General features: G+C 44.1%; 1 long non-coding RNA gene across 1 annotated transcript; it reads left to right on the top strand.

Moving 5' to 3' along the window:
• The first annotated feature begins 7452 nt into the window (after positions 1-7452).
• On the top strand, positions 7453-8104 carry LOC109941999 (uncharacterized). The gene is made up of 3 exons (XR_002264585.1): positions 7453-7483; positions 7564-7639; positions 8057-8104. It is a non-coding gene; the product is annotated as an uncharacterized lncRNA (long non-coding RNA).
• Positions 8105-9370: the final 1266 nt, after the last annotated feature.

Here is a 9370-nt window from a genome sequence, read left to right on the forward strand (position 1 = left end):
GCCATGATGTTCTTATGTGGATGATGAGCACCAACTTGCTTCCCTGCTTGGCATGCGCTACAAATCCTGTCTTTCTCAAAATGCACATTTGTTAGTCCTAAAATGTGCTCTCCCTTTAGAAGCTTGTGAAGATTCTTCATTCCAACGTGGGCTAGTCAGCGATGCCAGAGCCAACCCATTTTAGTCTTAGCGATTAAGCAAGTATCGAGTTCAGCTCTATTGAAATCAACTAAGTATAGCTGACCCTCTAATACTCCCTTAAAAGCTACTGAATCATCACTTCTTCTAAAGACAGTAACACCTGTATCCGTAAAAAGACAATTGTAGCCCATTTTACATAATTGTGAAACGAAAAGCAAGTTGTAATCTAATGAATCTACAAGAAAAACATTGGAAATAGAATGGTCAGGTGATATAGCAATTTTACCCAATCCTTTGATCAAACCTTGATTTCCATCCCCGAATGTGATAGCTCGTTGGGGATCTTGGTTTTTCTCGCAGGAGGAGAACATCTTTTTCTCCCCAGTCATATGGTTTGTGCACCCGCTGTCGATGATCCAACTTGAGCCCCGGGATGCATAAACCTACAAAACAGATTTAGTTCTTGATTTTAGGTACCCAAACAGTTTTGGGTCCTTTGACATTAGATACAAGAACTTTGGGTACCCAAACACAAGTTTTTGATCCCTTGTGTTTGCCCCCCAACATACTTGGCAACTACCTTGCCGGATTTGTTAGTTAGCACATAAGAAGCATCAAAAGTTCTAAATGAAACATTATGATCATTTGATGCTTTAGGAGTTTTCTTCTTAGGCAATTTAGCATGGGTTGATTGCCTAGAACTAGATGCCTCACTCTTATATATAAAAGCATGATTAGGGCCAGAGTGAGACTTCCTAGAGTGAATTCTCCTAATTTTGTGTTCGGGATAACCAGCAGGGTATAAAATGTAACCCTCGTTATCTTGAACCATGTGAGCCTTGCCCTTAACAAAATTAGACAATCTTTTAGGCGGGGCATTAAGCTTGACATTGTCTCCCTGTTGGAAGCCAATGCCATCCTTAATACCAGGGCGTCTCCCACTATAGAGCATGCTTCTAGCAAATTTAAATTTCTCATTTTCTAAGTCATGCTCATTAATTTTGGCACTAAGTTGAGCTATGTGATCATTTTGTTGTTTAATTAAGGCTAGGTGATCATGAATAGCATCAACATTAATATCTTTACATCTAGTGCAAATAGTAACATGCTCAACAGAAGATGTAGAGGGTTTGCAAGTATTTAATTCAACAATCTTAGCATGCAATATATCATTCTCATCTCTAAGATTGGAAATAGAAGCATTGCAAACATCTAAATCCTTAGCCTTAGCGATTAATTTTTCATTTTCAATTTTAAGGCTAGAAAGAGAAGCATTCAATTTGTCAATCTTAGCAATTAAGTTGGCATTATCATTTCTAAGACTAATAATTAAATTATCACAATCATCAAGCTTCCCAACCTTAGCAATTAAATTGACATTCTCATTTCTAAGGTTGGAAATAATATCATGGCAAGTGCTTAGCTCACTAGTTAATTTTTCATTTTTCTCTACTTCCTGAGCATAAGCATTTTTAACTTTAACATGTTTTTTGTTTTCTTTTATTAGGAAGTCCTCTTGGCTATCCAAGAGTTCATCCTTATCATGGATATCACTAATTAATTCATTTAATTTTGCTTTTTGTTGCATGTTTAAGTTGGCAAAAAGAGTAAACAAGTCATCCTCATTATTACTAGAATTAGCCTCATCGCTAGATGTTGCATATTTAGTTGAGGATTTTGATTTCACCTTCTTCCTTTTGTCGTCCTTTGCCATGAGGCACTTGTGGCCGACGTTGGGGAAGAGGAGCCCTTTGTTGACGGCGATGTTGGCGGCGTCCTTGTCGGAGGAGGAGTCGGTGGAGCTCTCGTTGGAGTCCCACTCCCGGCAAACATGGGCATCGCCGCCCTTCTTCTTGTTGTACCTCTTCTTTTCTCTCCTCTTTCCCTTCTTGTCGTCGCCCCTATCACTATCACTAGATAATGGACATTTAGCAATGAAATGACCGAGCTTACCACACTTGTAGCACATCTTCTTGGAATGGGGCTTGTAATCTTTCCCCTTCCTTTATTTGAGATTTGACGGAAGCTCTTGATGATGAGCGCCATCTCCTCATTGTCGAGCTTGGAGGCGTCGATGGGGACTCTACTTGGAGTAGAATCTTCTTTCTTCTCCTCTGTTGCTTTGAATGCAACGGGTTGTGCTTCGGGTACGGAGGAGGATGCGCCTTGCTCGATGATCTTTTTGGAGCCTTTGATCATTAGTTCAAAGCTCACAAATTTACCTATTACTTCCTCGAGAGACATTAGTTTGTATCTAGGATTACCACGAATTAATTGTACTTGAGTAGGATTAAGAAAAACTAGTGATCTTAGAATAACCTTGACCATTTCATGGTCATCCCATTTGGTGCTCCCGAGGTTACACACTTGGTTCACCAAGGTCTTGAGCCAGTTGTACATCGCTTGTGGCTCCTCCCCTTGGTGAAGCATGAATCGACCGAGCTCCCCCTCGATCGTCTCCCTTTTGGTGATCTTGGTCACCTCATCTCCTTCGTGCGTCGTTTTGAGGTCGTCCCAAATCTCCTTGGCGCTCTTCAATCCTTGCACCTTGTTATACTCCTCTCGACTTAGAGAGGCGAGGAGTATTGTGGTGGCTTGTGAGTTGAAGTGCCGGATTTGGGCAACTTCGTCCGAATCATAGTCCTCATCCCCTATGGATGGTACCTATACACCAAACTCAACAACGTTCCAAATACTAGTGTGGAGTGAGGTTATGTGATGCCTCATTTTGTCACTCCACATGTTATAATATTCACCGTCAAAAACTGGTGGTTTGCCTAATGGAACGGAAAGTAATGGAGTACGTTTAGAAATGCGAGGGTAGTGTAGGGGAATCTTACTAAACTTCTTGTGCTCATGGCGCTTAGAAGTTACGGACGACGCGTCGGAGCCGGAGATGGATGGCGATGAAGAGTCGGTCTCGTAGTAGACCACCTTCCTCATCTTCTTTTTCTTTTCGCCACTCCGATGCGACTTCTGGGAAGGGGATTCCTTCTCCTTTCCCTTGTTGCGGGACTCTCCCGATGGAGCCTTCCCGTGACTTGTAGCGGGCTTGTCGCCGGTCACCATCTCCTTCTTGGCATGATCTCCCGACATCACTTCGAGCGGTTAGGCTCTAATGAAGCACCGGGCTCTGATACCAATTGATAGTCGCCTAGAGGGGAGTGAATAGGGCGAAACTGAAAATTACAAACTTTTAGCACAACTACAAGCCGGGTTAGCGTTAGAAATAAATGCGAGTCCGAAAGAGAGGGTGAAAACAAATCACAAGCAAATAAGATGGATGACACGGTAATTTGTTTTACCGAGGTTCGGTTCTTGCAAACCTACTCCCCGTTGAGGTGGTCACAAAGACCGGGTCTCTTTCAACCCTTTCCCTCTCTCAAACGGTCACTTAGACCGAGTGAGCTTCTCTTCTCAATCAAACGGGACACTAAGTCCCCACAAGGAACACCACACAATTGGTGTCTCTTGTCTTGGTTACAATTGAGTTGAACACAAGAAAGAAGGAAGAAGAAAAGCAATCCAAGCGCAAGAGCTCAAATGAACACAAGCCACTCTCTCACTAGTCACTATTTGATTGGAATGATCTTTGGACTTGGGAGAGGATTTGATCTCTTTGGTGTGTCTTGTATTGAATGTTATAACTCTTGTAAGGTGTAGGAAGTCTGAAAACTTGGATGCCATGAATGGTGGGTGGTTGGGGGTATTTATAGCCCCAACCACCAAAGTAGTCGTTGATGAAGGCTTCTGTCGATGGGCGCGCCGGACAGTCCGGTGCGCCACCGGACACTGTCCGGTGCGCCAGCCACGTCACCTGGCCGTTAGAGTTTGATCGTTGGAGCTCTGACTTGTGGGACCACCGAACAGTCCGATGGTGCACTGGACAGGTCCTGTAGACTGTCCGGTGCGCCTTCTAGCGCCTGCTCTGACTTCTGCGCGCGCAGGCGCGCACTGTAGCGCATTTAATTCCTCTGCAGACGATCGTTGGCGCGAAGTAGCCGTTGTTCCGCTGGCACACCGGACAGTCCGGTGCTACACCAGACAGTCCGGTGAATTATAGCGGAGCGGCTCCCAGAATTCCCGAAGGTGGCAAGTTTGGAGTTGGATTTCCTGGTGCACCGAACACTGTCCGGTGGCACACCGGACAGTCCGGTGCGCCAGACCAGGGCACACTTTGGTTGTCTTTTGCTCCCTTTGTTTGAACCCTTTCTTTTGACTTGTATTGGTTTGTTGTGAACCCTTGGCACATGTAGAACTCATAATCTAGAGCAAACTAGTTAGTCAAATAATTTGTGTTGGGCAATTTAACCACTAAAATTCATATTAAAAAATGTTTGACCCTATTTCGCTTTCAGGCTTCATAAACAAGATTATCTATGCCAACATTCACTATAAACTTCATTAAATTTTATTTAATTTAATTGACACGAATCTTGTAATTACATTATTTTGGAGAGTGGGAGAGTACCTCGTAGCTAGTACAGGAGCACATGTGCATGCAGCGGCTAAAGTGAGGTGTATTTGGTTCCTATATGCATCGAATATTTAAATGATAATTATAGATATTAAATATAATCTTTACTACTCTTAAGACGCTACTGTAGGCGTGCACATTTTGGTTCTGCCGATCCCTCTGCCCACCCGCCCCTCTGCTCCCCGCCATCACCGCGACGCCAGCCGCCATTAACGCCGATCCTACGATCCGAGGCCCTGCAGCGCGGCCGCCATCAACGCACCCTCGATCCGCCATCTACGAGCCCCACCATCAACACGGCCCGCCATCAACGCTCCTCGATCTCTGCTTCGGGCAGACACATCCTCCATGGTCCTCCCCTCCGCATCCGCATCCTCCGCCATCGTTCGCCCGCCCGCGTCGCGTTGCGCTCCAACCAATCTCCGTGGTCCTCTCCCCTCTCCATCCTCTCTCGCCTATCCATTCGTCGTCTCTGTTGCGATAGGTTGAGCGCCTCACACAACCCCGAAGAAGACGTCGACGCCACCGCGCCACGCCTCGATCTCTGCTCCGGGCAGGGCCCTCACCATGTCCCACACGACCCCGAAGACGACACTGACGCACATCTCTTCGCCAGCCGCCGCCACCGCGCCACGCCCCAATCTCTGTTCGTGCCACCGTGAGTATGTCTCCTTCCTCCCCACGGAGTTCCCTGCGAGTATGTCTCCTTCGGCATCGTGGGCTTCCCATCACTTGGCGCTGTCGGATGCGGGAGACACAGTCGCAGGCTACACTCCTGCACGCCCCCTCCTCGCGCAAGGCATGATGGCGACGAGCGTGCGACACCTTCGACGGCTCCACAGATGCAACACCAAACAATGGGAACATGGCGAGGCCGGCGAGGAGAAGGAGCGCACTCATGCTACAGAGGGGGTAAGATGAGCGGTGGGTTGAAGCGTCTTGTTGCTTCCATTCTTTTTGGCTGATACGGAACCTTGCCCAGCTCGATTTCAAGATCCGAGGTCTCCCAGATCTAGTTTGAAGGATTGGACCCGAGGTACCCCCACCATGAAGTATTGGGACCCGCCGCCTGTCTCACCTCTTCTGTTTCCCCTCGCTCCCTTCCCATCTCCGCAGGATACTGCAATGAATCGGGCTCCTCGATAAACCAATCGACTTTCCCTCTCGTCACCGACATGCCGAAGCGGGACCGCGACAGTGAGCGTCGGCGGTGCTCCTCGTCGTCACCGCGACGGCGCAGCTCGTCCCCGTCCAACCCGGACACCGCCTTTGAATCCAGTGGCAGGGCATTTGTTCGATGTATAAACCTCCAAGAGATGTCACCCACCAACCAGCGGGAATTTGTGTTTAGTTTAGTTGATTTCTGAATTATTTAGCCCGAATTTCTTAATGCAAAACTTGAAATCCAAAACTAGATTCTAATGTAGATTGTAGAGTATATATCCTACTGCAGTGGGATTGTTGGATTCTTAATGCGAAACTTGATGCCCAACCAACCAGCGGGAGGAGCAGGCCGAAGGGGAACCACATCATGGTGAGGAGCCTCCATAATCACGATTATTTAGGTAAACCAATCACAACTACTTATTAAAGTGATTTTCTTAACTATAACACTTTAAGACAGAAACTCTACCGGACTTTCCTGGGCGCGAGAAAGTCAAATTTGGTGAAGTTGTTGAGGCTCCACCAAAGTTGTCATTCTCGAAGGTAGTTACTTCTCCACATGGCTCTACATGAATCCTTTTGTGCGATCTGTATTCTGGATTACACATCGATGGTTCTATAGTTCTATAGGTGAAGAGTGCTTTAGATGCCTCTCGCGAGATGCTGAGGAAAGAGGCAATTGAGAATTACAGAAATATCAAAGGCTAGACATCGAGGCTTGGACTGCAGCTTCCAACACTAGCAGAATCACAATAGATATTTTCTCTATTTATTACAGCATTGTCAAACTTACTCTGTTTATATCAGAGAAGTTTAGAGTATCAATTGTGTAATTTGTACTCTCATGTAGGCAATTCTGAAAAAATATTCCTGTCTGGATTTCCTCTCTTATTTTGTGTGTTTGTTTTTCCAATTGGATCATTGTTGTGCTCTTGCCAACAGGGTGTTATGTGATTAAGAAAGAAAATGTTGATTGTTTGATCAGTGGCTTGGATTTTGGAAAATTGCCCATATTTGGTTCAAGTCCATTCTTTGATGTGGCAATTGGAGCATAATTAACTAATATTTCAGGATATCTATACTCAGTGAGTTTTTCTTCCAACCTCCCTAATGTATAGTTGTGGAATATGTACATGTCTTCAACAGTAACAAAGGATTAAAAAAAATCATGTTTTGGCATATCAAGTTGAACGTGTGTATGCATACAACTGGAGCCCTTTATCCATGTGGAGGGTAGACATTGTTTTGTATGTAGCATCCTTGGATTCATCTGCCAGTTTGAATCTGAAGAAGTGTATCACAGTATCAGGGTGGCTACCATTATCTTCATGGCGGCGGCGGCCGCGGCGCCTCCCATCCCCACCCCTAACCCCACCGATGACTGGGTGGACGGCTCGTGAACGATGGACTGTTCCTGCGGCGTCACGTTCGACGACAGCGAGGAGATGGTCAGCTGCGACGAGTGCAGTGTGTGGGTGCACACGCGGTGTGCACGCTATGTCCGCGGTGTCCACACATCCTTCTGCCACAAATGCCGGAGGTCCAAGCGCGTGCCTTCCTCCACCGACGAGGCCGAGGTTGCTGAGCTCCTCGCCGAGCTGCCAACCCACCGCCCGCCTCTGCTGTACCGCCGCTAGGCCGAGGTCTCGCTCCCAGCCCACATCCTAACTCTTAGGAGCAAGCGAGTCTCGCCCTGATCTGGTATGATTCATTGTTTTGTTCAGTGTGCCAGATATACTCTTCTTTGGCAGAGGGCTTACTAGCATATACTGTTTGTTCAGATGCTAACAGGACATAAGGAAAATGCGGAATTTGCGCTTGCCATGTGTCCAGCAGAACCATATGTCCTATCAGGAGGTTAGCCTATTTTCATCTTGTATGTTTGTGTTTTCCTACTATTTTGGGAGTCAACTATTTATCCAGTTTGTTTGAACATCTCGAGCACAAGACTTGGGTCCACCTAACTTCCATTCAATGGCAATATGTTTCTTTATTGCATTGGCAAGTGTCCTTCCCCTTAGGATGCCATGGCAACTTTAAGACACATGGAGAATATTTGGAGTGGAACCTTAGTCACCGCTACACCATCTCAGCCTATGTAATAACAATGTGTAAAGTTCAGTTTGGACATAAGATGATTTGTTTGAACTTTTGGGGCTATAAAATTCCGTTTTTCAGCTCAACTAGAAGAACTGTTCGTTTTCAGAAGTTATTGATTACTGTGCTTTTGATAAATAATAACATGTGTTTTGTTCAAATACAAAACTTAAATAGGAAAGGACAAATCTATTGTCTTGTGGAGCATCCAAGACCATATATCTAGATGTTCATTGTTAAAACATGTCTATTTGTTTAATGATGTTATTGTTAATTAAACTAGGATCATTAGCCTTCTCTGTGAATGTCTATGTTGACATATGCCTTATTTTTATTTTTATTTATATTTATACCCTATATTGTTTTTTTATTTGGGGATGAAGTGCGCATGAGTTTTGTAGTGTGGGTGATGATGCTTGTCTTATTCTGTGGGATGCTTGAACTGGCACTGCCCCAGCTGTTAAGGTGACAGTTCTCTTGTTCTATATCTAATTGGATAAACTATGTTTTTGGCCAAAATTGAGTCAATGAATGCAACGCGGCTTCTTTTGTAATAATATAACTTCACTTAAAGAGGTGATGGGTTGTTGGTTTTTAATGAGACCATTGCAATCACATGGAGCTATTTATTTTGTCAAATTGGCCTGAGATACTTTACTTGTTACATGATAATTGTGTTTCTAATTTTATTTCTTGAATGACTGTTCATTTTCATTAACTTAACTGATATAATGTGTTGAGAAATTGATCCTGATTGATTTATTGGTCGAAAGTATTTTGTTCAGTTCTTTACTTGTTCCAAATAGGGTGACATTATATTTATTTCCTAATGTGGTGTACCTTTAGTTTTTTTTTTCAAGATATGGAGTTTGTAAATGCAGCATGGACTATGATGTTAAAAATTATTTATTATTTATTTCCAAGTTGAGAAAGCTCACAGTGGAGATGTTCATTGTGTTGATTGGAATCCCCTTGATGTTAACTATATCTTAACTGGGTATGATGGCATTAAGGTTCAATTCAGCATAATCGTTGAAACAAATTCGATCTCTATCAGTTCCTTATACGTTCAAGTAATGAATCTTTCAATTGATTAAAATAATAAAATTTATGTATGGCTACGATCACAAATGGACTACAAAACTTTTTCTCGTAACGCTATAACACACATTTATACATAAGTTATCGTGTTATTACATGTTTCCGTTGCAACGTACGGGCATTCACCTAGTATAATTATAAAACCAATTAGACAAATGAGGACTAAAAGATGAGAGAAATTTATTAAACCTAGTTAAGACTATATTTAATACTCCTCAATAATATTTAAAAGAGTAATATTCAAAACTTAAAACTTTATCAGGGGAACCAAGCATCCCACATTGCCGACACGGCGAGGGCGTGCATGGCACGAGAAGCACAGGGAAAAGGAGACACGCCCGGTCAACAGCAGCTTGCTTCCAGCTACATGTTCAGGCTATTTAAAGAAGC

The sequence above is a fragment of the Zea mays genome, chromosome 8, assembly GCF_902167145.1.
Source record: "Zea mays cultivar B73 chromosome 8, Zm-B73-REFERENCE-NAM-5.0, whole genome shotgun sequence".
Classification (NCBI taxonomy): Eukaryota; Viridiplantae; Streptophyta; class Magnoliopsida; order Poales; family Poaceae; genus Zea; species Zea mays.